This window comes from Rhipicephalus microplus, chromosome 3, assembly GCF_043290135.1.
Source record: "Rhipicephalus microplus isolate Deutch F79 chromosome 3, USDA_Rmic, whole genome shotgun sequence".
Lineage (NCBI taxonomy): Eukaryota > Metazoa > Arthropoda > Arachnida > Ixodida > Ixodidae > Rhipicephalus > Rhipicephalus microplus.
The window spans coordinates 108045582-108065581 of record NC_134702.1 but is presented as its reverse complement, the minus strand read 5'-3'; the positions used below and the strand labels follow the sequence as shown (position 1 = coordinate 108065581).

Below are 20000 nucleotides of genomic sequence, written 5' to 3'. Positions count from 1 at the left end.
TCTACCGACCGAGCAAGCCGGGCTCGCAGGAATTGACTCGGCACACAACATCTCGTTTGTAAAAGATCAGCATAGTTCACCAAAAGAAAAAAAACAAAGATGGCTGGGAAGAAACAGATGTAAACCTCGACGCGTGACGTAACTTGATGAGGCTCAGGAAAAAAAGAGCGCCCAACGTGGGGCTCGAACCCACGACCCTGAGATTAAGAGTCTCATGCTCTACCGACTGAGCTAGTCGGGCACGCAGGAATTGACTCGGCACACAACATCTCGTTTGTAAAAGATCAGCATAGTTCACCAAAATAAAAAAAACAAAGATGGCTGGGAAGAAACAGATGTAGACCTCGACGCGTGACGTAACTTGGTGAGGCTCGGGAAATAAACAGTGCCCAACGTGGGGCTCGAACCCACGACCCTGAGATTAAGAGTCTCATGCTCTACCGACTGAGCTAGTCGGACACGCAGGAATTGACTCGGCACACAACATCTCGTTTGTAAAAGATCAGCATAGTTCACCAAAAGAAAAAAAAACAAAGATGGCTGGGAAGAAACAGATGTAGACCTCGACGCGTGACGTAACTTGGTGAGGCTCGGGAAAAAAACAGCACCCAACGTGGGGCTTGAACCTACGACCCTGAGATTAAGAGTCTAATGCTCTACCGACTGAGCTAGCCGGGCACGCAGGATTTGACTCGGCACACAACATCTCGTTTGTAAAAGATCAGCATAGTTCACCAAAAGAAAAAAAAACTAAGATGGCTGGGAAGAAACAGATGTAGACCTCGACGCGTGACGTAACTTCGTGAGGCTCGGGAAAAAAACAGCGCCCAACGTGGGGCTCGAACCCACGACCCTGAGATTAAGAGTCTCATGTTCAACCGACTGAGCTAGCCGGGCACGCAGGAATTGAGTCGGCACACAACATCTCGTTTGTAAAAGATCAGCATAGTTCACCAAAAGAAAAAAAACTAGGATGGCTGGGAAGAAACAGATGTAGACCTCGACGCGTGACGTAACTTGGTGAGGCTCGGAAAAAAACAGCGCCCAACGTGGGGCTCGAACTCACGATCCTGAGATTAAAAGTCTCATGCTCTACTGACTGAGCTAGCCTGGCACGCAGGTATTGACTCGGCACACAACATCTCGTTTGTAAAAGATCAACATAGTTCACCAAAAGAAAAAAAACAAAGATGGCTGGGAAGAAACAGATGTAGACATCGACGCGTGACGTAACTTGGTGAGGCTCGGGAAAAAAAACAGCGCCAAACGTTGGGCTTGAACCCACGACCCTGGGATTAAGAGTCTCATGCTCTACCGACTGAGCTAGCCGGGCACGAAGGAATTTTCTCGGCACACAACATCTCGTTTGTAAAAGATCAGCATGGTTCACCAAAAGAAAAAAACTAGGATTGCTGGGAAGAAACAGATGTAGACCTCGACGCGCGAAGTATCATGGTGAGACTCGGGAAAAAAAGAGCGTCCACCGTGGGGCTCGAACCCACGACCCTGAGATTAAGAGTCTCTAGCTCTACCGACTGGACTAGTCGGGCACGCAGGAATTGACTCGGCACAAAACAGCTCGTTTGTAAAAGATCAGCATAGTTCACCAAAAGAAAAAAAACTAGGATGGCTGAGAAGAAACAGATGTAGACCTCGACGCGCGACGTAACATGGTGAGACTTGGGAAAAAAACAGCGTCCACCGTAGGGCTCGAACCCACGACCCTGAGATTAAGAGTCTCATGCTCTACCGGCTGAGCTAGCCGGGCACGCAGGAATGGACTCGGCACACAACATCTCGTTTGTAAAAGATCAGCATAGTTCACCAAAAGAAAAAAACTAGGATGGAGGGGGAGAAACAGATGTAGACCTCCACGCGCGACGTAACATGGTGAGACTCGGGAAAAAACAGCGTCCACCGTGGGGCTGGAACCCACGACCCTGAGATTAAGAGTCTCATGCTCTACCGTCTGAACTAGCCGGGCACGCAGGAATTGACTCGGCACACAACATCTCGTTTGTAAAAGATCAGCATAGTTCACCAAAAGAAAAAAAACTAGGATGGCTGGGAAGGAACAGATGCAGACCTCGACGCGCGACGTAACATGGTAAGACTCGGGAAAAAAACAGCGTCCACCGTGGGGCTTGAACCCACGACCCTGAGATTAAGAGTCTCATGCTCTACCGACTGAACTAGCTGGGCACGCAGGAATTGGCTCGGCACAAAACATCTCGTTTGTAAAAGATCAGCATAGTTCACCAAAAGAAAAAAACAAAGATGGCTGGGAAGAAACAGATGTAGACCTCGACGCGTGACATAACTTGGTGAGGCTCGGGAAATAAACAGCGCCCAACGTGGGGCTCGAACCCACGACCCTGAGATTAAGAGTCTCATGCTCTACCGACTGAGCTAGCCGGGCACGCAGGAATTGACTCGGCACACAACATCTCGTTTGTAAAAGATCAGCATAGTTCACCAAAATAAAAAAAAACAAAGATGGCTGGGAAGAAACAGATGTAGACCTCGACGCGTGACGTAACTTGGTGAGGCTCGGGAAATAAACAGTGCCCAACGTGGGGTTCGAACCCACGACCCTGAGATTAAGAGTCTCATGCTCTACCGACTGAGCTAGTCGGACACGCAGGAATTGACTCGGCACACAACATCTCGTTTGTAAAAGATCAGCATAGTTCACCAAAAGAAAAAAAACAAAGATGGCTGGGAAGAAACAGATGTAGACCTCGACGCGTGACGTACTTGGTGAGGCTCGGGAAAAAAACAGCGCCAAACGTGGGGCTTGAACCTACGACCCTGAGATTAAGAGTCTAATGCTCTACCGACTGAGCTAGCCGGCACGCAGGATTTGACTCGGCACACAACATCTCGTTTGTAAAAGATCAGCATAGTTCACCAAAAGAAAAAAAAACTAGGATGGCTGGGAAGAAACAGATGTAGACCTCGACGCGTGACGTAACTTCGTGAGGCTCGGGAAAAAAACAGCGCCCAACGTGGGGCTCGAACCCACGACCCTGAGATTAAGAGTCTCATGTTCAACCGACTGAGCTAGCCGGGCACGCAGGAATTGAGTCGGCACACAACATCTCGTTTGTAAAAGATCAGCATAGTTCACCAAAAGAAAAAAAACTAGGATGGCTGGGAAGAAACAGATGTAGACATCGACGCGCGACGTAACATGGTGAGACTCGGGAAAAAAACAGCGTTCACCGTGGGGCTCGAACCCACGACCCTGAGATTAAGAGTCTCATGCTCTACCGACTGAGCTAGCCGGGCACGCAGGAATGGACTCGGCACACAACATCTCGTTTGTAAAAGATCAGCATAGTTCACCAAACGAAAAAAACTAGGATGGCTTGGAAGAAACACATGTAGACCTCGACGCGTGACGTAACTTGGTGAGGCTCGGGAAAAAACAGCGTCCACCGTGGGGCTCGAACCACGACCCTGAGATTAAGAGACTCATGCTCTACCGACTGAGCTAGCCGGGCACGCAGGAATTGACTCGGCACACAAGATATCGTTTGTAAAAGGTCAGCATAGTTCACCAAAAGAAAAAAAAACTAGGATGGCTGGGAAGAAACAGATGTAGACCTCGACGCGTGACGTAACTTGGTGAGGCTCGGAAAAAAACAGCGCCCAACGTGGGGCTCGAACTCACGATCCTGAGATTAAGCGTCTCATGCTCTACTGACTGAGCTAGCCTGGCACGCAGGTATTGACTCGGCACACAACATCTCGTTTGTAAAAGATCAACATAGTTCACCAAAAGAAAAAAACTAGGATTGCTGGGAAGAAACAGATGTAGACCTCGACGCGCGAAGTAACATGGTGAGACTCGGGAAAAAAAGAGCGTCCACCGTGGGGCTCGAACCCACGACCCTGAGATTAAAAGTCTCATGCTCTACCGACTGGACTAGTCGGGCACGCAGGAATTGACTCGGCACACAACAGCTGGTTTGTAAAAGATCAGCATAGTTCACCAAAAGAAAAAAAACTAGGATGGCTGAGAAGAAACAGATGTAGACATCGACGCGTGACGTAACTTGGTGAGGCTCGGGAAAAAAAACAGCGCCAAACGTGGGGCTTGAACCCACGACCCTGAGATTAAGAGTCTCATGCTCTACCGACTGAGCTAGCCGGGCACGCAGGAATTTACTCGGCACACAACATCTCGTTTGTAAAAGATCAGCATAGTTCACCAAAAGAAAAAAACTAGGATTGCTGGGAAGAAACAGATGTAGACCTCGACGCGCGAAGTAACATGGTGAGACTCGGGAAAAAAAGAGCGTCCACCGTGGGGCTCGAACCCACGACCCTGAGATTAAAAGTCTCATGCTCTACCGACTGGACTAGTCGGGCACGCAGGAATTGACTCGGCACACAACAGCTGGTTTGTAAAAGATCAGCATAGTTCACCAAAAGAAAAAAAACTAGGATGGCTGAGAAGAAACAGATGTAGACCTCGACGCGCGACTTAACATGGTGAGGCTCGGGAAATCAACAGCGCCCAACGTGGGGCTCGAACCCACGACCCTGAAATTAAGAGTCTCATGCTCTACCGACCGAGCAAGCCGGGCTCGCAGGAATTGACTCGGCACACAACATCTCGTTTGTAAAAGATCAGCATAGTTCACGAAAAGAAAAAAAACAAAGATGGCTGGGAAGAAACAGATGTAGACCTCGACGCGTGACATAACTTGGTGAGGCTCGGGAAATAAACAGCGCCCAACGTGGGGCTCGAACCCACGACCCTGAGATTTAGAGTCTCATGCTCTACCGACTGAGCTAGCCGGGCACGCAGGAATTGACTCGGCACACAACATCTCGTTTGTAAAAGATCAGCATAGTTCACCAAAATAAAAAAACAAAGATGGCTGGGAAGAAACAGATGTAGACCTCGACGCGTGATGTAACTTGGTGAGGCTCGGGAAATAAACAGTGCCCAACGTGGGGCTCGAACCCACGACCCTGAGATTAAGAGTCTCATGCTCTACCGACTGAGCTAGTCGGACACGCAGGAATTGACTCGGCACACAAGATCTCGTTTGTAAAAGATCAGCATAGTTCACCAAAAGAAAAAAAACAAAGATGGCTGGGAAGAAACAGATGTAGACCTCGACGCGTGACGTAACTTGGTGAGGCTCGGGAAAAAAACAGCGCCAAACGTGGGGCTTGAACCTACGACCCTGAGATTAAGAGTCTAATGCTCTACCGACTGAGCTAGCCGGCACGCAGGATTTGACTCGGCACACAACATCTCGTTTGTAAAAGATCAGCATAGTTCACCAAAAGAAAAAAAAACTAGGATGGCTGGGAAGAAACAGATGTAGACCTCGACGCGTGACGTAACTTCGTGAGGCTCGGGAAAAAAACAGCGCCCAACGTGGGGCTCGAACCCACGACCCTGAGATAAAGAGTCTCATGTTCAACCGACTGAGCTAGCCGGGCACGCAGGAATTGAGTCGGCACACAACATCTCGTTTGTAAAAGATCAGCATAGTTCACCAAAAGAAAAAAAACTAGGATGGCTGGGAAGAAACAGATGTAGACCTCGACGCGTGACGTAACTTGGTGAGGCTCGGAAAAAAACAGCGCCCAACGTGGGGCTCGAACTCACGATCCTGAGATTAAGCGTCTCATGCTCTACTGACAGAGCTAGCCTGGCACGCAGGTATTGACTCGGCACACAACATCTCGTTTGTAAAAGATCAACATAGTTCACCAAAAGAAAAAAAACAAAGATGGCTGGGAAGAAACAGATGTACACATCGACGCGTGACGTAACTTGGTGAGGCTCGGGAAAAAAAACAGCGCCAATCGTGGGGCTTGAACCCACGACCCTGAGATTAAGAGTCTCATGCTCTACCGTCTGAGCTAGCCGGGCACGCAGGAATTTACTCGGCACACAACATCTCGTTTGTAAAAGATCAGCATAGTTCACCAAAAGAAAAAAACTAGGATTGCTGGGAAGAAACAGATGTAGACCTCGACGCGCGAAGTAACATGGTGAGACTCGGGAAAAAAAGAGCGTCCACCGTGGGGCTCGAACCCACGACCCTGAGATTAAAAGTCTCATGCTCTACCGACTGGACTAGTCGGGCACGCAGGAATTGACTCGGCACACAACAGCTGGTTTGTAAAAGATCAGCATAGTTCACCAAAAGAAAAAAAACTAGGATGGCTGAGAAGAAACAGATGTAGACCTCGACGCGCGACTTAACATGGTGAGGCTCGGGAAATCAACAGCGCCCAACGTGGGGCTCGAACCCACGACCCTGAAATTAAGAGTCTCATGCTCTACCGACCGAGCAAGCCGGGCTCGCAGGAATTGACTCGGCACACAACATCTCGTTTGTAAAAGATCAGCATAGTTCACGAAAAGAAAAAAAACAAAGATGGCTGGGAAGAAACAGATGTAGACCTCGACGCGTGACATAACTTGGTGAGGCTCGGGAAATAAACAGCGCCCAACGTGGGGCTCGAACCCACGACCCTGAGATTTAGAGTCTCATGCTCTACCGACTGAGCTAGCCGGGCACGCAGGAATTGACTCGGCACACAACATCTCGTTTGTAAAATATCAGCATAGTTCACCAAAATAAAAAAAACAAAGATGGCTGGGAAGAAACAGATGTAGACCTCGACGCGTGATGTAACTTGGTGAGGCTCGGGAAATAAACAGTGCCCAACGTGGGGCTCGAACCCACGACCCTGAGATTAAGAGTCTCATGCTCTACCGACTGAGCTAGTCGGACACGCAGGAATTGACTCGGCACACAAGATCTCGTTTGTAAAAGATCAGCATAGTTCACCAAAAGAAAAAAAACAAAGATGGCTGGGAAGAAACAGATGTAGACCTCGACGCGTGACGTAACTTGGTGAGGCTCGGGAAAAAAACAGCGCCAAACGTGGGGCTCGAACCCACGACCCTGAGATTAAGAGTCTCATGCTCTACCGACTGAGCTAGCCGGGCACGCAGGAATGGACTCGGCACACAACATCTCGTTTGTAAAAGATCAGCATAGTTCACCAAAAGAAAAAAAACTAGGATGGCTTGGAAGAAACACATGTAGACCTCGACGCGTGACGTAACTTGGTGAGGCTCGGGAAAAAACAGCGTCCACCGTGGGGCTCGAACCCACGACCCTGAGATTAAGAGTCTCATGCTCTACCGACTGAGCTAGCCGGGCACGCAGGAATTGACTCGGCACACAACATCTCGTTTGTAAAAGGTCAGCATAGTTCACCAAAAGAAAAAAAACTAGGATGGCTGGGAAGAAACAGATGTAGACCTCGACGCGTGACGTAACTTGGTGAGGCTCGGAAAAAAACAGCGCCCAACGTGGGGCTCGAACCCTCGACCCTGATATTAGGAGTCTCATGCTCTACCGACTGAGCTAGCCGGGCACGTAGGAATTGACTTTGCACACAACATCTCGTTTGTAAAAGGTCAGCATAGTTCACCAAAAGAAAAAAAACTAGGATGGCTGGGAAGAAACAGATGTAGACCTCGACGCGTGACGTAACTTGGTGAGGCTCGGGAAAAAAACAGCGCCCAACGTGGTGCTCGAACTCACGATCCTGAGATTAAGAGTCTCATGCTCTACTGACTGAGCTAGCCGGGCACGCAGGAATTTACTCGGCACACAACATCTCGTTTGTAAAAGATCAGCATAGTTCACCAAAAGAAAAAAACTAGGATGAAGGGGAAGAAACAGATGTAGACCTCGACGCGCGACGTAACATGGTGAGACTCGGGAAAAAAACAGCGTCCACCGTTGGGCTCGAACCCACGTCCCTGAGATTAAGAGTCTCATGCTCTACCGACTGAGCAAGCCGGGAACGCAGGAATTGACTCGGCACACAACCTCTCGTTTGTAAAAGGTCAGCATAGTTCACCAAAAGAAAAAAAACTAGGATGGCTGGGAAGAAACAGATGTAGACCTCGACGCGTGACGTAACTTGGTGAGGCTCGGAAAAAAACAGCGCCCAACGTGGGACTCGAACTCACGATCCTGAGATTAAGAGTCTCATGCTCTACTGACTGAGCTAGCCTGGCACGCAGGTATTGACTCGGCACACAACATCTCGTTTGTAAAAGATCAACATAGTTCACCGAATGAAAAAAAAAACAAAGATGGCTGGGAAGAAACAGATGTAGACATCGACGCGTGACGTAACTTGGTGAGGCTCGGGAAAAAATACAGCGCCAAACGTGGGGCTTGAACCCACGACCCTGAGATTAAGAGTCTCATGCTCTACCGACTGAGCTAGCCGGGCACGCAGGAATTTACTCGGCACACAACATCTCGTTTGCAAAAGATCAGCATAGTCCACCAAAAGAAAAAAACTAGGATTGCTGGGAAGAAACAGATGTAGACCTCGACGCGCGAAGTAACATGGTGAGACTCGGGAAAAAAAGAGCGTCCACCGTGGGGCTCGAACCCACGACCCTGAGATTAAGAGTCTCATGCTCTACCGACTGGACTAGTCGGGCACGCAGGAATTGACTCGGCACACAACAGCTCGTTTGTAAAAGATCAGCATAGTTCACCAAAAGAAAAAAAACTAGGATGGCTGAGAAGAAACAGATATAGACCTCGACGCGCGACGTAACATGGTGAGACTTGGGAAAAAAACAGCGTCCACCGTAGGGCTCGAACCCACGACCCTGAGATTAAGAGTCTCATGCTCTACCGGCTGAGCTAGCCGGGCACGCAGGAATGGACTCGGCACACAACATCTCGTTTGTAAAAGATCAGCATAGTTCACCAAAAGAAAAAAACTAGGATGGAGGGGGAGAAACAGATGTAGACCTCCACGCGCGACGTAACATGGTGAGACTGGGGAAAAAACAGCGTCCACCGTGGGGCTGGAACCCATGACCCTGAGATTAAGAGTCTCATGCTCTACCGTCTGAACTAGCCGGGCACGCAGGAATTGACTCGGCACACAACATCTCGTTTGTAAAAGATCAGCATAGTTCACCAAAAGAAAAAAAAACTAGGATGGCTGGGAAGGAACAGATGCAGACCTCGACGCGCGACGTAACATGGTAAGACTCGGGAAAAAAACAGCGTCCACCGTGGGGCTCGAACCCACGACCCTGAGATTAAGAGTCTCATGCTCTACCGACTGAACTAGCCGGGCACGCAGGAATTGGCTCGGCACAAAACATCTCGTTTGTAAAAGATCAGCATAGTTCACCAAAAGAAAAAAACAAAGATGGCTGGGAAGAAACAGATGTAGACCTCGACGCGTGACATAACTTGGTGAGGCTCGGGAAATAAACAGCGCCCAACGTGGGGCTCGAACCCACGACCCTGAAATTAAGAGTCTCATGCTCTACCGACCGAGCAAGCCGGGCTCGCAGGAATTGACTCGGCACACAACATCTCGTTTGTAAAAGATCAGCATAGTTCACCAAAAGAAAAAAAAACAAAGATGGCTGGGAAGAAACAGATGTAAACCTCGACGCGTGACGTAACTTGGTGAGGCTCAGGAAAAAAATAGCGCCCAACGTGGGGCTCGAACCCACGACCCTGAGATTAAGAGTATCATGCTCTACCGACTGAGCTAGCCGGGCACGCAGGAATTGACTCGGCACACAACATCTCGTTTGTAAAAGATCAGCATAGTTCACCAAAAGAAAAAAAACAAAGATGGCTGGGAAGAAACAGATGTAGACCTCGACGTGTGACGTAACTTGTTGAGGCTCGGGAAAAAAACAGCGCCCAACGTGGGGCTCGAACCCACGACCCTGATATTAAGAGTCTCATGCTCTACCGACTGAGCTAGCCGGGCACGTAAGAATTGACATTGCACACAACATCTCGTTTGTAAAATGTCAGCATAGTTCACCAAAAGAAAAAAAAAACTAGGATGGCTGGGAAGAAACAGATGTAGACCTCGACGCGTGACGTAACTTGGTGAGGCTCGGTAAAAAAACAGCGTCCACCGTGGGGCTTGAACCCAGGACCCTGAAGTTAAGAGTCTCATGCTCTACCGACTGAACTAGCCGGGCACGCAGGAATGGACTCGGCACACAACATCTCGTTTGTAAAAGATCAGCATAGTTCACCAAAAGAAAAAAAACAAAGATGGCTGGGAAGAAACAGATGTAGACATCGACGCGTGACGTAACTTGGTGAGGCTCGGGAAAAAAACAGCGCCGAACGTGCGGCTGGAACCCACGACCCTGAGAGTAAGAGTCTCATGCTCTACCGACCGAGCAAGCCGGGCACGCAGGAATTTACTCGGCACACAACATCTCGTTTGTAAAAGATCAGCATAGTTCACCAAAAGAAAAAAAACAAAGATGGCTAGGAAGAAACAGATGTAGACCTCGACGCGCGACGTAACAATGTGAGACTCGGGAAAAAAACAGCGTCCACCGTGGGGCTCGAACCCACGACCCTGATATTAAGAGTCTCATGCTCTACCGACTGAGCTAGCCGGGCACGTAGCAATTGACATTGCACACAACCTCTCGTTTGTAAAAGGTCAGCATAGTTCACCAAAAGAAAAAAAACTAGGATGGCTGGGAAGAAACAGATGTAGACCTCGACGCGTGACGTAACTTGGTGAGGCTCGGTAAAAAAACAGCGTCCACCGTGGGGCTCGAACCCACGACCCTGAGATTAAGAGTCTCATGCTCTACCGACTGAACTAGCCGGGCACGCAGGAATGGACTCGGCACACAACATCTCGTTTGTAAAAGATCAGCATAGTTCACCAAAAGAAAAAAAAACAAAGATGGCTGGGAAGAAACAGATGTAGACATCGACGCGTGACGTAACTTGGTGAGGCTCGGGAAAAAAACAGCGCCGAACGTGCGGCTGGAACCCACGACCCTGAGAGTAAGAGTCTCATGCTCTACCGACTGAGCTAGCCGGGCACGCAGGAATTTACTCGGCACACAACATCTCGTTTGTAAAAGATCAGCATAGTTCACCAAAAGAAAAAAAACTAGGATGGAGGGGAAGAAACAGATGTAGACCTCGACGCGCGACGTAACAATGTGAGACTTGGGAGAAAAACAGCGTCCACCGTGGGGCTCGAACCCACGACCCTGAAGTTAAGAGTCTCATGCTCTACCGACTGAGCAAGCCGGGAACGCAGGAATTGACTCGGCACACAACCTCTCGTTTGTAAAAGGTCAGCATAGTTCACCAAAAGAAAAAAAACTAGGATGGCTGGGAAGAAACAGATGTAGACCTCGACGCGTGACGTAACTTGGTGAGGCTCGGGAAATAAACAGCGCCCAACGTGGGGCTCGAACCCACGACCCTGAGATTAAGAGTCTCATGCTCTACCGACCGAGCAAGCCGGGCTCGCAGGAATTGACTCGGCACACAACATCTCGTTTGTAAAAGATCAGCATAGTTCACCAAAAGAAAAAAAACTAGGATGGCTGGGAAGAAACAGATGTAAACCTCGACGCGTGACGTAACTTGGTGAGGCTCAGAAAAAAAACAGCGCCCAACGTGGGGCTCGAACTCACGATCCTGAGATTAAGAGTCTCATGCTCTACCGACTGAGCTAGCCGGGCAAGCAGGAATTGACTCGGCACACAACATCTCATTTGTAAAAGATCAGCATAGTTCACCAAAAGAAAAAAAAAACAAAGATGGCTGGGAAGAAACAGATGTAGACCTCGACGCGCGACGTAACTTGGTGAGACTCGGGAAAAAAACAGCGTTCACCGTGGGGCTGGAACCCACGACCCTGAGATTAAGAGTCTCATGCTCTACCGACTGAGCTAGTCGGACACGCAGGAATTGACTCGGCACTTAACATCTCGTTTGTAAAAGATCAGCAAAGTTCACCAAAAGAAAAAAAACAAAGATGTCTGGGAAGAAACAGATGTACACCTCGACGCGTGACGTAACTTGGTGAGGCTCGGGAAATAAACAGCGCCCAACGTGGGACTCGAACCCACGACCCTAAGATTAAGAGTCTCATGCTCTACCAACTCAGCTAGCCGGGCACGCAGGAATTGACTCGGCACACAACATCTCATTTGTAAAAGACAAGCATAGTTCACCAAAAGAAAAAAAATCAAAGATGGCTGGGAAGAAACAGATGTAGACATCGACGCGTGACGTAACTTGGTGAGGCTCGGGAAAAAAACAGCGCCGAACGTGGGGCTGGAACCCACGACCCTGAGATTAAGAGTCTCATGCTCTACCGACTGAGCTAGCCGGGCACGTAGGAATTGACTTTGCACACAACATCTCGTTTGTAAAAGGTCAGCATAGTTCACCAAAAGAAAAAAAAACTAGGATGGCTGGGAAGAAACAGATGTAGACCTCGACGCGTGACGTAACTTGGTGAGACTCGGGAAAAAAACAGCGTCCACCGTGGGGCTCGAACCCACGACCATGAAGTTAAGAGTCTCATGCTCTACCGACTGAACTAGCCGGGCACGCAGGAATTGACTCGGCACACAACATCTCATTTGTAAAAGATCAGCATAGTTCACCAAAAGAAAAAAAAAACAAAGATGGCTTGGAAGAAACAGATGTAGACATCGACGCGTGACGTAACTTGGTGAGGCTCGGGAAAAAAACAGCGCCGAACGTGCGGCTGGAACCCACGACCCTGAGATTAAAAGTCTCATGCTCTACCGACTGAGCTAGCCGGGCACGCAGGAATTTACTCGGCACACAACATCTCGTATGTAAAAGATCAGCATAGTTCACCAAAAGAAAAAAAACTAGGATGGAGGGGAAGAAACAGATGTAGACCTCGACGCGCGACGTAACAATGTGAGACTCGGGAAAAAAACAGCGTCCACCGTGGGGCTCGAACCCACGACCCTGAAGTTAAGAGTCTCATGCTCTACCGACTGAACTAGCCGGGCACGCAGGAATGGACTCGGCACACAACATCTCGTTTGTAAAAGATCAGCATAGTTCACCAAAAGAAAAAAAACTAGGATGGCTGGGAAGAAACAGATGTAGACCTCGACGCGTGACGTAACTTGGTGAGGCTCGGGAAAAAAACAGCGCCCAACGTGGTGCTCGAACCCACGACCCTGAGATTAAGAGTCTCATGCTCTACCGACTGAGCTAACCGGGCACGCAGGAATGGACTCGGCACACAACATCTCGTTTGTAAAAGATCAGCATAGTTCACCAAAAGAAAAAAACTAGGATGAAGGGGAAGAAACAGATGTAGACCTCGACGCGCGACGTAACATGGTGAGACTCGGGAAAAAAACAGCGTCCACCGTGGGGCTCGAACCCACGTCCCTGAGATTAAGAGTCTCATGCTCTCCCGACTGAGCAAGCCGGGAACGCAGGAATTGACTCGGCACACAACCTCTCGTTTGTAAAAGGTCAGCATAGTTCACCAAAAGAAAAAAAACTATGATGGCTGGGAAGAAACAGATGTAGACCTCGACGCGTGACGTAACTTGGTGAGACTCGGGAAAAAAACAGCGCCCAACGTGGGACTCGAACTCACGATCCTGAGATTAAGAGTCTCATGCTCTACTGACTGAGCTAGCCTGGCACGCAGGTATTGACTCGGCACACAACATCTCGTTTGTAAAAGATCAACATAGTTCACCGAATGAAAAAAAAACAAAGATGGCTGGGAAGAAACAGATGTAGACATCGACGCGTGACGTAACTTGGTGAGGCTCGGGAAAAAAAACAGCGCCAAACGTGGGGCTTGAACCCACGACCCTGAGATTAAGAGTCTCATGCTCTACCGACTGAGCTAGCCGTGCACGCAGGAATTTACTCGGCACACAACATCTCGTTTGCAAAAGATCAGCATAGTCCACCAAAAGAAAAAAACTAGGATTGCTGGGAAGAAACAGATGTAGACATCGATGCGTGACGTAACTTGGTGAGGCTCGGGAAAAAAACAGCGCCGAACGTGCGGCTGGAACCCACGACCCTGAGAATAAGAGTCTCATGCTCTACCGACTGAGCTAGCCGGGCACGCAGGAATTTACTCGGCACACAACATCTCGTTTGTAAAAGATCAGCATAGTTCACCAAAAGAAAAAAAAACTAGGATGGAGGGGAAGAAACAGATGTAGACCTAGACGCGCGACGTAACAATGTGAGACTCGGGAAAAAAACAGCGTCCACCGTGGGGCTCGAACCCACAACCCTGAAGTTAAGAGTCTCATGCTCTACCGACTGAGCAAGCCGGGAACGCAGGAATTGACTCGGCACACAACCTCTCGTTTGTAAAAGGTCAGCATAGTTCACCAAAAGAAAAAAAACTAGGATGGCTGGGAAGAAACAGATGTAGACCTCGACGCGTGACGTAACTTGGTGAGGCTCGGGAAATAAACAGCGCCCAACGTGGGGCTCGAACCCACGACCCTGAGATTAAGAGTCTCATGCTCTACCGACCGAGCAAGCCGGGCTCGCAGGAATTGACTCGGCACACAACATCTCGTTTGTAAAAGATCAGCATAGTTCACCAAAAGAAAAAAAACTAGGATGGCTGGGAAGAAACAGATGTAGACCTCGACGCGTGACGTAACTTGGTGAGGCTCGGGAAATAAACAGCGCCCAACGTGGGGCTCGAACCCACGACCCTGAGATTAAGAGTCTCATGCTCTACCGAACGAGCAAGCCGGGCTCGCAGGAATTGACTCGGCACACAACATCTCGTTTGTAAAAGATCAGCATAGTTCACCAAAAGAAAAAAAACAAAGATGGCTGGGAAGAAACAGATGTAGACCTCGACGTGTGACGTAACTTGTTGAGGCTCGGGAAAAAAACAGCGCCCAACGTGGGGCTCGAACCCACGACCCTGATATTAAGAGTCTCATGCTCTACCGACTGAGCTAGCCGGGCACGTAGCAATTGACATTGCACACAACATCTCGTTTGTAAAAGGTCAGCATAGTTCACCAAAAGAAAAAAAACTAGGATGGCTGGGAAGAAACAGATGTAGACCTCGACGCGTGACGTAACTTGGTGAGGCTCGGTAAAAAAACAGCGTCCACCGTGGGGCTCGAACCCACGACCCTGAAGTTAAGAGTCTCATGCTCTACCGACTGAACTAGCCGGGCACGCAGGAATGGACTCGGCACACAACATCTCGTTTGTAAAAGATCAGCATAGTTCACCAAAAGAAAAAAAAAAGATGGCTGGGAAGAAACAGATGTAGACCTCGACGCGTGACGTAACTTGGTGAGACTCGGGAAAAAAACAGCGCCCAACGTGGGACTCGAACTCACGATCCTGAGATTAAGAGCCTCATGCTCTACCGACTGAGCAAGCCGGGAACGCAGGAATTGACTCGGCACACAACCTCTCGTTTGTAAAAGGTCAGCATAGTTCACCAAAAGAAAAAAAAACAAAGATGGCTGGGAAGAAACAGATGTAAACCTCGACGCGTGACGTAACTTGGTGAGGCTCAGAAAAAAAACAGCGCCCAACGTGGGGCTCGAACCCACGACCCTGAGAAAAAGAGTCTCATGCTCTACCGACTGAGCTAGCCGGGCAAGCAGGAATTGACTCGGCACACAACATCTCGTTTGTAAAAGATCAGCATAGTTCACCAAAAGAAAAAAAAACAAAGATGGCTGGGAAGAAACAGATGTAGACCTCGACGCGTGACGTAACTTGGTGAGGCTCGGGAAATAAACAGTGCCCAACGTGGGGCTCGAACCCACGACCCTGAGATTAAGAGTCTCATGCTCTACCGACTGAGCTAGTCGGACACGCAGGAATTGACTCGGCACTTAACATCTCGTTTGTAAAAGATCAGCAAAGTTCACCAAAAGAAAAAAAAACAAAGATGTCTGGGAAGAAACAGATGTACACCTCGACGCGTGACGTAACTTGGTGAGGCTCGGGAAAAAACAGCGCCCAACGTGGGGCTCGAACCCACGACCCTGAGAATAAGAGTCTCATGCTCCACCGACTGAGCTAGCCGGGCACGCAGGAATTGACTCGGCACACAACATCTCGTTTGTAAAAGATCAGCATAGTTCACCAAAAGAAAAAAACTAGGATGAAGGGGAAGAAACAGATGTAGACCTCGACGCGCGACGTAACATGGTGAGACTCGGGAAAAAAAGAGCGTCCACCGTGGGGCTCGAACCCACGTCCCTGCGATTAAGAGTATCATGCTGTTCCGACTGAGCTAGTCGGACACGCAGGAATTGACTCGGCACTTAAAATCTCTTTTGTAAAAGATCAGCATAGTTCACCAAAAGAAAAAAAAACAAAGATGGCTGGGAAGAAACAGATGTACACCTCGACGCGTGACGTAACTTGGTGAAGCTCGGGAAATAAACAGCGCCCAACGTGGGGCTCGAACCCACGACCCTGAGATTAAGAGTCTCATGCTCTACCGACTGAGCTAGCCGGGCACGCGGAATTGACTCGGCACACAACCTCTCGTTTGTAAAAGATCAGCATAGTTCACCAAAAGAAAAAAAACAAAGATGGCTGGGAAGAAACAGATGTAGACCTCGACGCGTGACGTAACTTGGTGAGGCTCGGGAAAAAAACAGCGCCCAACGTGGGGCTCGAACCCACGACCCTGAGATTAAGAGTCTCATGCTCTACCGACTGAGCTAGCCGGGCACGTAGGAATTGACTCTGCACACAACATCTCGTTTGTAAAAGGTCAGCATAGTTCACCAAAAGAAAAAAAACTAGGATGGCTGGGAAGAAACAGATGTAGACCTCGACGCGTGACGTAACTTGGTGAGGCTCGGGAAAAAAACAGCGCCCAACGTGGGGCTCGAACTCACGATCCTGAGATTAAGAGTCTCATGCTCTACTGACTGAGCTAGCCTGGCACGCAGGAATTGACTCGGCATACAACATCTCATTTGTAAAAGATCAGCATAGTTCACCAAAAGAAAAAAAAACAAAGATGGCTGGGAAGAAACAGATGTAGACATCGACGCGTGACGTAAATTGGTGAGGCTCGGGAAAAAAACATCGCCGAACGTGGGGCTGGAACCCACGACCCTGAGATTAAGAGTCTCATGCTCTACCGACTGAGCTAGCCGGGCACGCAGGATTTTACTCGGCACACATCTCGTTTGTAAAAAATCAGCATAGTTCACCAAAAAAAACTAGGATGAAGGGGAAGAAACAGATGTAGACCTCGACGCGGGACGTAACATGGTGAGACTCGGGAAAAAAACAGCGTTCACCGTGGGGCTCGAACCCACGTCCCTGAGATTAAGAGTCTCATGCTCTGCCGACTGAGCAAGCCGGGAACGCAGGAATTGACTCGGCACACAACCTCTCGTTTGTAAAAGGTCAGCATAGTTCACCAAAAGAAAAAAAACTAGGATGGCTGGGAAGAAACAGATGTAGACCTCGACGCGTGACGTAACTTGGTGAGGCTCGGGAAATAAACAGCGCCCAACGTGGGGCTCGAACCCACGACCCTGAGATTAAGAGTCTCATGCTCTACCGACCGAGCAAGCCGGGCTCGCAGAAATTGACTCGGCACACAACATCTCGTTTGTAAAAGATCAGCATAGTTCACCAAAAGAAAAAAAACAAAGATGGCTGGGAAGAAACAGATGTAGACCTCGACGTGTGACGTAACTTGTTGAGGCTCGGGAAAAAAACAGCGCCCAACGTGGGGCTCGAACCCACGACCCTGATATTAAGAGTCTCATGCTCTACCGACTGAGCTAGCCAGGCACGTAGCAATTGACATTGCACACAACATCTCGTTTGTAAAAGGTCAGCATAGTTCACCAAAAGAAAAAAAACTAGGATGGCTGGGAAGAAACAGATGTAGACCTCGACGCGTGACGTAACTTGGTGAGGCTCGGTAAAAAAACAGCGTCCACCGTGGGGCTCGAACCCACGACCCTGAGGTTAAGAGTCTCAAGCTCTACCGACTGAACTAGCCGGGCACGCAGGAATGGACTCGGCACACAACATCTCGTTTGTAAAAGATCAGCATAGTTCACCAAAAGAAAAAAAACAAAGATGGCTGGGAAGAAACAGATGTAGACATCGACGCGTGACGTAACTTGGTGAGGCTCGGGAAAAAAACAGCGCCGAACGTGCGGCTGGAACCCACGACCCTGAGAGTAAGAGTCTCATGCTCTACCGACTGAGCTAGCCGGGCACGCAGGAATTTACTCGGCACACAACATCTCGTTTGTAAAAGATCAGCATAGTTCACCAAAAGAAAAAAAAACTAGGATGGAGGGGAAGAAACAGATGTAGACCTCGACGCGCGACGTAACAATGTGAGACTTGGGAGAAAAACAGCGTCCACCGTGGGGCTCGAACCCACGACCCTGAAGTTAAGAGTCTCATGCTCTACCGACTGAGCAAGCCGGGAACGCAGGAATTGACTCGGCACACAACCTCTCGTTTGTAAAAGGTCAGCATAGTTCACCAAAAGAAAAAAAACTAGGATGGCTGGGAAGAAACAGATGTAGACCTCGACGCGTGACGTAACTTGGTGAGGCTCGGGAAATAAACAGCGCCCAACGTGGGGCTCGAACCCACGACCCTGAGATTAAGAGTCTCATGCTCTACCGACCGAGCAAGCCGGGCTCGCAGGAATTGACTCGGCACACAACATCTCGTTTGTAAAAGATCACCATAGTTCACCAAAAGAAAAAAAAACAAAGATGGCTGGGAAGAAACAGATGTAAACCTCGACGCGTGACGTAACTTGGTGAGGCTCAGAAAAAAAACAGCGCCCAACGTGGGGCTCGAACCCACGACCCTGAGAAAAAGAGTCTCATGCTCTACCGACTGAGCTAGCCGGGCAAGCAGGAATTGACTCGGCACACAACATCTCGTTTGTAAAAGATCAGCATAGTTCACCAAAAGAAAAAAAAACTAAGATGGCTGGGAAGAAACAGATGTAGACCTCGACGCGTGACGTAACGTGGTGAGGCTCGGGAAAAAACAGCGCCCAACGTGGGGCTCGAACCCACGACCCTGAGATTAAGAGTCTCATGCTCCACCGACTGAGCTAGCCGGGCACGCAGGAATTGACTCGGCACACAACATCTCGTTTGTAAAAGATCAGCATAGTTCACCAAAAGAAAAAAACTAGGATGAAGGGGAAGAAACAGATGTAGACCTCGACGCGCGACGTAACATGGTGAGACTCGGGAAAAAAAGAGCGTCCACCGTGGGGCTCGAACCCACGTCCCTGCGATTAAGAGTATCATGCTGTTCCGACTGAGCTAGTCGGACACGCAGGAATTGACTCGGCACTTAAAATCTCTTTTGTAAAAGATCAGCATAGTTCACCAAAAGAAAAAAAACAAAGATGGCTGGGAAGAAACAGATGTACACCTCGACGCGTGACGTAACTTGGTGAAGCTCGGGAAATAAACAGCGCCCAACGTGGGGCTCGAACCCACGACCCTGAGATTAAGACTGTCATGCTCTACCGACTGAGCTAGCCGGGCACGCGGAATTGACTCGGCACACAACCTCTCGTTTGTAAAAGATCAGCATAGTTCACCAAAAGAAAAAAAACAAAGATGGCTGGGAAGAAACAGATGTAGACCTCGACGCGTGACGTAACTTGGTGAGGCTCGGGAAAAAAACAGCGCCCAACGTGGGGCTCGAACCCACGACCCTGAGATTAAGAGTCTCATGCTCTACCGACTGAGCTAGCCGGGCACGTAGGAATTGACTCTGCACACAACATCTCGTTTGTAAAAGGTCAGCATAGTTCACCAAAAGAAAAAAAAACTAGGATGGCTGGGAAGAAACAGATGTAGACCTCGACGCGTGACGTAACTTGGTGAGGCTCGGGAAAAAAACAGCGCCCAACGTGGGGCTCGAACTCACGATCCTGAGATTAAGAGTCTCATGCTCTACTGACTGAGCTAGCCTGGCACGCAGGAATTGACTCGGCATACAACATCTCATTTGTAAAAGATCAGCATAGTTCACCAAAAGAAAAAAAAACAAAGATGGCTGGGAAGAAACAGATGTAGACATCGACGCGTGACGTAAATTGGTGAGGCTCGGGAAAAAAACATC

General features: G+C 49.1%; 79 non-coding genes across 79 annotated transcripts in view; all 79 read right to left on the bottom strand.

The window, feature by feature from the left end:
* The window catches only part of TRNAK-CUU (transfer RNA lysine (anticodon CUU)), a 73-nt gene extending 50 nt beyond the window's left edge, over positions 1-23 (bottom strand). The window contains exon 1 of the tRNA in view: positions 1-23. This exon is cut by the window's left edge and continues 50 nt beyond it. This is a non-coding gene — a tRNA (tRNA-Lys).
* A 145-nt stretch (positions 24-168) lies between these two features.
* On the bottom strand, positions 169-241 carry TRNAK-CUU (transfer RNA lysine (anticodon CUU)). Its single transcript has one exon. It is a non-coding gene; the product is annotated as a tRNA-Lys (tRNA).
* A 145-nt stretch (positions 242-386) lies between these two features.
* On the bottom strand, positions 387-459 carry TRNAK-CUU (transfer RNA lysine (anticodon CUU)). The gene has a single exon. It is a non-coding gene; the product is annotated as a tRNA-Lys (tRNA).
* A 146-nt stretch (positions 460-605) lies between these two features.
* TRNAK-CUU (transfer RNA lysine (anticodon CUU)) lies at positions 606-678 on the bottom strand. Its single transcript has one exon. It is a non-coding gene; the product is annotated as a tRNA-Lys (tRNA).
* Positions 679-824: 146 nt separating this feature from the next.
* On the bottom strand, positions 825-897 carry TRNAK-CUU (transfer RNA lysine (anticodon CUU)). Its single transcript has one exon. It is a non-coding gene; the product is annotated as a tRNA-Lys (tRNA).
* A 144-nt stretch (positions 898-1041) lies between these two features.
* Positions 1042-1114, bottom strand: TRNAK-UUU (transfer RNA lysine (anticodon UUU)). The gene has a single exon. It is a non-coding gene; the product is annotated as a tRNA-Lys (tRNA).
* Positions 1115-1260: 146 nt separating this feature from the next.
* Positions 1261-1333, bottom strand: TRNAK-CUU (transfer RNA lysine (anticodon CUU)). Its single transcript has one exon. It is a non-coding gene; the product is annotated as a tRNA-Lys (tRNA).
* Positions 1334-1695: 362 nt separating this feature from the next.
* On the bottom strand, positions 1696-1768 carry TRNAK-CUU (transfer RNA lysine (anticodon CUU)). Its single transcript has one exon. It is a non-coding gene; the product is annotated as a tRNA-Lys (tRNA).
* A 143-nt stretch (positions 1769-1911) lies between these two features.
* Positions 1912-1984, bottom strand: TRNAK-CUU (transfer RNA lysine (anticodon CUU)). The gene has a single exon. It is a non-coding gene; the product is annotated as a tRNA-Lys (tRNA).
* Positions 1985-2129: 145 nt separating this feature from the next.
* Positions 2130-2202, bottom strand: TRNAK-CUU (transfer RNA lysine (anticodon CUU)). Its single transcript has one exon. It is a non-coding gene; the product is annotated as a tRNA-Lys (tRNA).
* A 144-nt stretch (positions 2203-2346) lies between these two features.
* On the bottom strand, positions 2347-2419 carry TRNAK-CUU (transfer RNA lysine (anticodon CUU)). Its single transcript has one exon. It is a non-coding gene; the product is annotated as a tRNA-Lys (tRNA).
* A 146-nt stretch (positions 2420-2565) lies between these two features.
* On the bottom strand, positions 2566-2638 carry TRNAK-CUU (transfer RNA lysine (anticodon CUU)). Its single transcript has one exon. It is a non-coding gene; the product is annotated as a tRNA-Lys (tRNA).
* A 144-nt stretch (positions 2639-2782) lies between these two features.
* Positions 2783-2854, bottom strand: TRNAK-CUU (transfer RNA lysine (anticodon CUU)). The gene has a single exon. It is a non-coding gene; the product is annotated as a tRNA-Lys (tRNA).
* Positions 2855-3000: 146 nt separating this feature from the next.
* TRNAK-CUU (transfer RNA lysine (anticodon CUU)) lies at positions 3001-3073 on the bottom strand. The gene has a single exon. It is a non-coding gene; the product is annotated as a tRNA-Lys (tRNA).
* A 145-nt stretch (positions 3074-3218) lies between these two features.
* On the bottom strand, positions 3219-3291 carry TRNAK-CUU (transfer RNA lysine (anticodon CUU)). Its single transcript has one exon. It is a non-coding gene; the product is annotated as a tRNA-Lys (tRNA).
* Positions 3292-3434: 143 nt separating this feature from the next.
* TRNAK-CUU (transfer RNA lysine (anticodon CUU)) lies at positions 3435-3506 on the bottom strand. Its single transcript has one exon. It is a non-coding gene; the product is annotated as a tRNA-Lys (tRNA).
* A 362-nt stretch (positions 3507-3868) lies between these two features.
* TRNAK-UUU (transfer RNA lysine (anticodon UUU)) lies at positions 3869-3941 on the bottom strand. Its single transcript has one exon. It is a non-coding gene; the product is annotated as a tRNA-Lys (tRNA).
* A 146-nt stretch (positions 3942-4087) lies between these two features.
* TRNAK-CUU (transfer RNA lysine (anticodon CUU)) lies at positions 4088-4160 on the bottom strand. The gene has a single exon. It is a non-coding gene; the product is annotated as a tRNA-Lys (tRNA).
* Positions 4161-4304: 144 nt separating this feature from the next.
* On the bottom strand, positions 4305-4377 carry TRNAK-UUU (transfer RNA lysine (anticodon UUU)). The gene has a single exon. It is a non-coding gene; the product is annotated as a tRNA-Lys (tRNA).
* A 145-nt stretch (positions 4378-4522) lies between these two features.
* On the bottom strand, positions 4523-4595 carry TRNAK-CUU (transfer RNA lysine (anticodon CUU)). The gene has a single exon. It is a non-coding gene; the product is annotated as a tRNA-Lys (tRNA).
* A 362-nt stretch (positions 4596-4957) lies between these two features.
* On the bottom strand, positions 4958-5030 carry TRNAK-CUU (transfer RNA lysine (anticodon CUU)). Its single transcript has one exon. It is a non-coding gene; the product is annotated as a tRNA-Lys (tRNA).
* A 145-nt stretch (positions 5031-5175) lies between these two features.
* On the bottom strand, positions 5176-5247 carry TRNAK-CUU (transfer RNA lysine (anticodon CUU)). Its single transcript has one exon. It is a non-coding gene; the product is annotated as a tRNA-Lys (tRNA).
* Positions 5248-5393: 146 nt separating this feature from the next.
* On the bottom strand, positions 5394-5466 carry TRNAK-CUU (transfer RNA lysine (anticodon CUU)). Its single transcript has one exon. It is a non-coding gene; the product is annotated as a tRNA-Lys (tRNA).
* A 363-nt stretch (positions 5467-5829) lies between these two features.
* Positions 5830-5902, bottom strand: TRNAK-CUU (transfer RNA lysine (anticodon CUU)). Its single transcript has one exon. It is a non-coding gene; the product is annotated as a tRNA-Lys (tRNA).
* Positions 5903-6046: 144 nt separating this feature from the next.
* TRNAK-UUU (transfer RNA lysine (anticodon UUU)) lies at positions 6047-6119 on the bottom strand. The gene has a single exon. It is a non-coding gene; the product is annotated as a tRNA-Lys (tRNA).
* A 145-nt stretch (positions 6120-6264) lies between these two features.
* Positions 6265-6337, bottom strand: TRNAK-CUU (transfer RNA lysine (anticodon CUU)). Its single transcript has one exon. It is a non-coding gene; the product is annotated as a tRNA-Lys (tRNA).
* A 363-nt stretch (positions 6338-6700) lies between these two features.
* TRNAK-CUU (transfer RNA lysine (anticodon CUU)) lies at positions 6701-6773 on the bottom strand. Its single transcript has one exon. It is a non-coding gene; the product is annotated as a tRNA-Lys (tRNA).
* A 145-nt stretch (positions 6774-6918) lies between these two features.
* On the bottom strand, positions 6919-6991 carry TRNAK-CUU (transfer RNA lysine (anticodon CUU)). The gene has a single exon. It is a non-coding gene; the product is annotated as a tRNA-Lys (tRNA).
* A 144-nt stretch (positions 6992-7135) lies between these two features.
* TRNAK-CUU (transfer RNA lysine (anticodon CUU)) lies at positions 7136-7208 on the bottom strand. Its single transcript has one exon. It is a non-coding gene; the product is annotated as a tRNA-Lys (tRNA).
* Positions 7209-7352: 144 nt separating this feature from the next.
* On the bottom strand, positions 7353-7425 carry TRNAR-CCU (transfer RNA arginine (anticodon CCU)). The gene has a single exon. It is a non-coding gene; the product is annotated as a tRNA-Arg (tRNA).
* Positions 7426-7570: 145 nt separating this feature from the next.
* TRNAK-CUU (transfer RNA lysine (anticodon CUU)) lies at positions 7571-7643 on the bottom strand. Its single transcript has one exon. It is a non-coding gene; the product is annotated as a tRNA-Lys (tRNA).
* A 361-nt stretch (positions 7644-8004) lies between these two features.
* On the bottom strand, positions 8005-8077 carry TRNAK-CUU (transfer RNA lysine (anticodon CUU)). Its single transcript has one exon. It is a non-coding gene; the product is annotated as a tRNA-Lys (tRNA).
* A 148-nt stretch (positions 8078-8225) lies between these two features.
* Positions 8226-8298, bottom strand: TRNAK-CUU (transfer RNA lysine (anticodon CUU)). The gene has a single exon. It is a non-coding gene; the product is annotated as a tRNA-Lys (tRNA).
* Positions 8299-8442: 144 nt separating this feature from the next.
* TRNAK-CUU (transfer RNA lysine (anticodon CUU)) lies at positions 8443-8515 on the bottom strand. Its single transcript has one exon. It is a non-coding gene; the product is annotated as a tRNA-Lys (tRNA).
* Positions 8516-8660: 145 nt separating this feature from the next.
* On the bottom strand, positions 8661-8733 carry TRNAK-CUU (transfer RNA lysine (anticodon CUU)). Its single transcript has one exon. It is a non-coding gene; the product is annotated as a tRNA-Lys (tRNA).
* Positions 8734-9095: 362 nt separating this feature from the next.
* Positions 9096-9168, bottom strand: TRNAK-CUU (transfer RNA lysine (anticodon CUU)). Its single transcript has one exon. It is a non-coding gene; the product is annotated as a tRNA-Lys (tRNA).
* A 144-nt stretch (positions 9169-9312) lies between these two features.
* On the bottom strand, positions 9313-9385 carry TRNAK-CUU (transfer RNA lysine (anticodon CUU)). Its single transcript has one exon. It is a non-coding gene; the product is annotated as a tRNA-Lys (tRNA).
* A 146-nt stretch (positions 9386-9531) lies between these two features.
* On the bottom strand, positions 9532-9604 carry TRNAK-CUU (transfer RNA lysine (anticodon CUU)). The gene has a single exon. It is a non-coding gene; the product is annotated as a tRNA-Lys (tRNA).
* Positions 9605-9749: 145 nt separating this feature from the next.
* On the bottom strand, positions 9750-9822 carry TRNAK-CUU (transfer RNA lysine (anticodon CUU)). The gene has a single exon. It is a non-coding gene; the product is annotated as a tRNA-Lys (tRNA).
* A 583-nt stretch (positions 9823-10405) lies between these two features.
* On the bottom strand, positions 10406-10478 carry TRNAK-CUU (transfer RNA lysine (anticodon CUU)). Its single transcript has one exon. It is a non-coding gene; the product is annotated as a tRNA-Lys (tRNA).
* Positions 10479-10623: 145 nt separating this feature from the next.
* TRNAK-CUU (transfer RNA lysine (anticodon CUU)) lies at positions 10624-10696 on the bottom strand. The gene has a single exon. It is a non-coding gene; the product is annotated as a tRNA-Lys (tRNA).
* Positions 10697-10842: 146 nt separating this feature from the next.
* Positions 10843-10915, bottom strand: TRNAK-CUU (transfer RNA lysine (anticodon CUU)). The gene has a single exon. It is a non-coding gene; the product is annotated as a tRNA-Lys (tRNA).
* Positions 10916-11278: 363 nt separating this feature from the next.
* On the bottom strand, positions 11279-11351 carry TRNAK-CUU (transfer RNA lysine (anticodon CUU)). The gene has a single exon. It is a non-coding gene; the product is annotated as a tRNA-Lys (tRNA).
* Positions 11352-11496: 145 nt separating this feature from the next.
* TRNAK-CUU (transfer RNA lysine (anticodon CUU)) lies at positions 11497-11569 on the bottom strand. The gene has a single exon. It is a non-coding gene; the product is annotated as a tRNA-Lys (tRNA).
* Positions 11570-11716: 147 nt separating this feature from the next.
* Positions 11717-11789, bottom strand: TRNAK-CUU (transfer RNA lysine (anticodon CUU)). The gene has a single exon. It is a non-coding gene; the product is annotated as a tRNA-Lys (tRNA).
* Positions 11790-11934: 145 nt separating this feature from the next.
* On the bottom strand, positions 11935-12007 carry TRNAK-CUU (transfer RNA lysine (anticodon CUU)). Its single transcript has one exon. It is a non-coding gene; the product is annotated as a tRNA-Lys (tRNA).
* Positions 12008-12153: 146 nt separating this feature from the next.
* Positions 12154-12226, bottom strand: TRNAK-CUU (transfer RNA lysine (anticodon CUU)). Its single transcript has one exon. It is a non-coding gene; the product is annotated as a tRNA-Lys (tRNA).
* A 146-nt stretch (positions 12227-12372) lies between these two features.
* Positions 12373-12445, bottom strand: TRNAK-CUU (transfer RNA lysine (anticodon CUU)). The gene has a single exon. It is a non-coding gene; the product is annotated as a tRNA-Lys (tRNA).
* Positions 12446-12592: 147 nt separating this feature from the next.
* TRNAK-UUU (transfer RNA lysine (anticodon UUU)) lies at positions 12593-12665 on the bottom strand. Its single transcript has one exon. It is a non-coding gene; the product is annotated as a tRNA-Lys (tRNA).
* Positions 12666-12810: 145 nt separating this feature from the next.
* TRNAK-CUU (transfer RNA lysine (anticodon CUU)) lies at positions 12811-12883 on the bottom strand. The gene has a single exon. It is a non-coding gene; the product is annotated as a tRNA-Lys (tRNA).
* A 145-nt stretch (positions 12884-13028) lies between these two features.
* On the bottom strand, positions 13029-13101 carry TRNAK-CUU (transfer RNA lysine (anticodon CUU)). Its single transcript has one exon. It is a non-coding gene; the product is annotated as a tRNA-Lys (tRNA).
* Positions 13102-13245: 144 nt separating this feature from the next.
* TRNAK-CUU (transfer RNA lysine (anticodon CUU)) lies at positions 13246-13320 on the bottom strand. Its single transcript has one exon. It is a non-coding gene; the product is annotated as a tRNA-Lys (tRNA).
* A 143-nt stretch (positions 13321-13463) lies between these two features.
* TRNAK-CUU (transfer RNA lysine (anticodon CUU)) lies at positions 13464-13536 on the bottom strand. Its single transcript has one exon. It is a non-coding gene; the product is annotated as a tRNA-Lys (tRNA).
* A 147-nt stretch (positions 13537-13683) lies between these two features.
* TRNAK-CUU (transfer RNA lysine (anticodon CUU)) lies at positions 13684-13756 on the bottom strand. Its single transcript has one exon. It is a non-coding gene; the product is annotated as a tRNA-Lys (tRNA).
* A 144-nt stretch (positions 13757-13900) lies between these two features.
* Positions 13901-13973, bottom strand: TRNAK-CUU (transfer RNA lysine (anticodon CUU)). Its single transcript has one exon. It is a non-coding gene; the product is annotated as a tRNA-Lys (tRNA).
* A 364-nt stretch (positions 13974-14337) lies between these two features.
* On the bottom strand, positions 14338-14410 carry TRNAK-CUU (transfer RNA lysine (anticodon CUU)). The gene has a single exon. It is a non-coding gene; the product is annotated as a tRNA-Lys (tRNA).
* Positions 14411-14555: 145 nt separating this feature from the next.
* On the bottom strand, positions 14556-14628 carry TRNAK-CUU (transfer RNA lysine (anticodon CUU)). Its single transcript has one exon. It is a non-coding gene; the product is annotated as a tRNA-Lys (tRNA).
* Positions 14629-14773: 145 nt separating this feature from the next.
* On the bottom strand, positions 14774-14846 carry TRNAK-CUU (transfer RNA lysine (anticodon CUU)). The gene has a single exon. It is a non-coding gene; the product is annotated as a tRNA-Lys (tRNA).
* A 145-nt stretch (positions 14847-14991) lies between these two features.
* TRNAK-CUU (transfer RNA lysine (anticodon CUU)) lies at positions 14992-15064 on the bottom strand. The gene has a single exon. It is a non-coding gene; the product is annotated as a tRNA-Lys (tRNA).
* Positions 15065-15207: 143 nt separating this feature from the next.
* Positions 15208-15280, bottom strand: TRNAK-CUU (transfer RNA lysine (anticodon CUU)). Its single transcript has one exon. It is a non-coding gene; the product is annotated as a tRNA-Lys (tRNA).
* A 146-nt stretch (positions 15281-15426) lies between these two features.
* On the bottom strand, positions 15427-15499 carry TRNAK-CUU (transfer RNA lysine (anticodon CUU)). Its single transcript has one exon. It is a non-coding gene; the product is annotated as a tRNA-Lys (tRNA).
* A 146-nt stretch (positions 15500-15645) lies between these two features.
* On the bottom strand, positions 15646-15718 carry TRNAK-CUU (transfer RNA lysine (anticodon CUU)). The gene has a single exon. It is a non-coding gene; the product is annotated as a tRNA-Lys (tRNA).
* Positions 15719-15863: 145 nt separating this feature from the next.
* On the bottom strand, positions 15864-15936 carry TRNAK-CUU (transfer RNA lysine (anticodon CUU)). The gene has a single exon. It is a non-coding gene; the product is annotated as a tRNA-Lys (tRNA).
* A 363-nt stretch (positions 15937-16299) lies between these two features.
* On the bottom strand, positions 16300-16372 carry TRNAK-CUU (transfer RNA lysine (anticodon CUU)). Its single transcript has one exon. It is a non-coding gene; the product is annotated as a tRNA-Lys (tRNA).
* Positions 16373-16516: 144 nt separating this feature from the next.
* Positions 16517-16589, bottom strand: TRNAK-CUU (transfer RNA lysine (anticodon CUU)). The gene has a single exon. It is a non-coding gene; the product is annotated as a tRNA-Lys (tRNA).
* A 145-nt stretch (positions 16590-16734) lies between these two features.
* TRNAK-CUU (transfer RNA lysine (anticodon CUU)) lies at positions 16735-16807 on the bottom strand. The gene has a single exon. It is a non-coding gene; the product is annotated as a tRNA-Lys (tRNA).
* A 146-nt stretch (positions 16808-16953) lies between these two features.
* Positions 16954-17026, bottom strand: TRNAK-CUU (transfer RNA lysine (anticodon CUU)). Its single transcript has one exon. It is a non-coding gene; the product is annotated as a tRNA-Lys (tRNA).
* Positions 17027-17163: 137 nt separating this feature from the next.
* On the bottom strand, positions 17164-17238 carry TRNAK-CUU (transfer RNA lysine (anticodon CUU)). Its single transcript has one exon. It is a non-coding gene; the product is annotated as a tRNA-Lys (tRNA).
* Positions 17239-17381: 143 nt separating this feature from the next.
* TRNAK-CUU (transfer RNA lysine (anticodon CUU)) lies at positions 17382-17454 on the bottom strand. Its single transcript has one exon. It is a non-coding gene; the product is annotated as a tRNA-Lys (tRNA).
* Positions 17455-17599: 145 nt separating this feature from the next.
* On the bottom strand, positions 17600-17672 carry TRNAK-CUU (transfer RNA lysine (anticodon CUU)). Its single transcript has one exon. It is a non-coding gene; the product is annotated as a tRNA-Lys (tRNA).
* A 145-nt stretch (positions 17673-17817) lies between these two features.
* Positions 17818-17890, bottom strand: TRNAK-CUU (transfer RNA lysine (anticodon CUU)). The gene has a single exon. It is a non-coding gene; the product is annotated as a tRNA-Lys (tRNA).
* Positions 17891-18035: 145 nt separating this feature from the next.
* Positions 18036-18108, bottom strand: TRNAK-CUU (transfer RNA lysine (anticodon CUU)). Its single transcript has one exon. It is a non-coding gene; the product is annotated as a tRNA-Lys (tRNA).
* Positions 18109-18472: 364 nt separating this feature from the next.
* Positions 18473-18545, bottom strand: TRNAK-CUU (transfer RNA lysine (anticodon CUU)). The gene has a single exon. It is a non-coding gene; the product is annotated as a tRNA-Lys (tRNA).
* A 146-nt stretch (positions 18546-18691) lies between these two features.
* On the bottom strand, positions 18692-18764 carry TRNAK-CUU (transfer RNA lysine (anticodon CUU)). The gene has a single exon. It is a non-coding gene; the product is annotated as a tRNA-Lys (tRNA).
* Positions 18765-18909: 145 nt separating this feature from the next.
* On the bottom strand, positions 18910-18982 carry TRNAK-CUU (transfer RNA lysine (anticodon CUU)). The gene has a single exon. It is a non-coding gene; the product is annotated as a tRNA-Lys (tRNA).
* A 362-nt stretch (positions 18983-19344) lies between these two features.
* TRNAK-CUU (transfer RNA lysine (anticodon CUU)) lies at positions 19345-19417 on the bottom strand. Its single transcript has one exon. It is a non-coding gene; the product is annotated as a tRNA-Lys (tRNA).
* A 144-nt stretch (positions 19418-19561) lies between these two features.
* TRNAK-CUU (transfer RNA lysine (anticodon CUU)) lies at positions 19562-19634 on the bottom strand. The gene has a single exon. It is a non-coding gene; the product is annotated as a tRNA-Lys (tRNA).
* A 146-nt stretch (positions 19635-19780) lies between these two features.
* TRNAK-CUU (transfer RNA lysine (anticodon CUU)) lies at positions 19781-19853 on the bottom strand. The gene has a single exon. It is a non-coding gene; the product is annotated as a tRNA-Lys (tRNA).
* A 146-nt stretch (positions 19854-19999) lies between these two features.
* The window catches only part of TRNAK-CUU (transfer RNA lysine (anticodon CUU)), a 73-nt gene continuing 72 nt past the window's right edge, over position 20000 (bottom strand). The window contains exon 1 of the tRNA in view: position 20000. This exon is cut by the window's right edge and continues 72 nt beyond it. This is a non-coding gene — a tRNA (tRNA-Lys).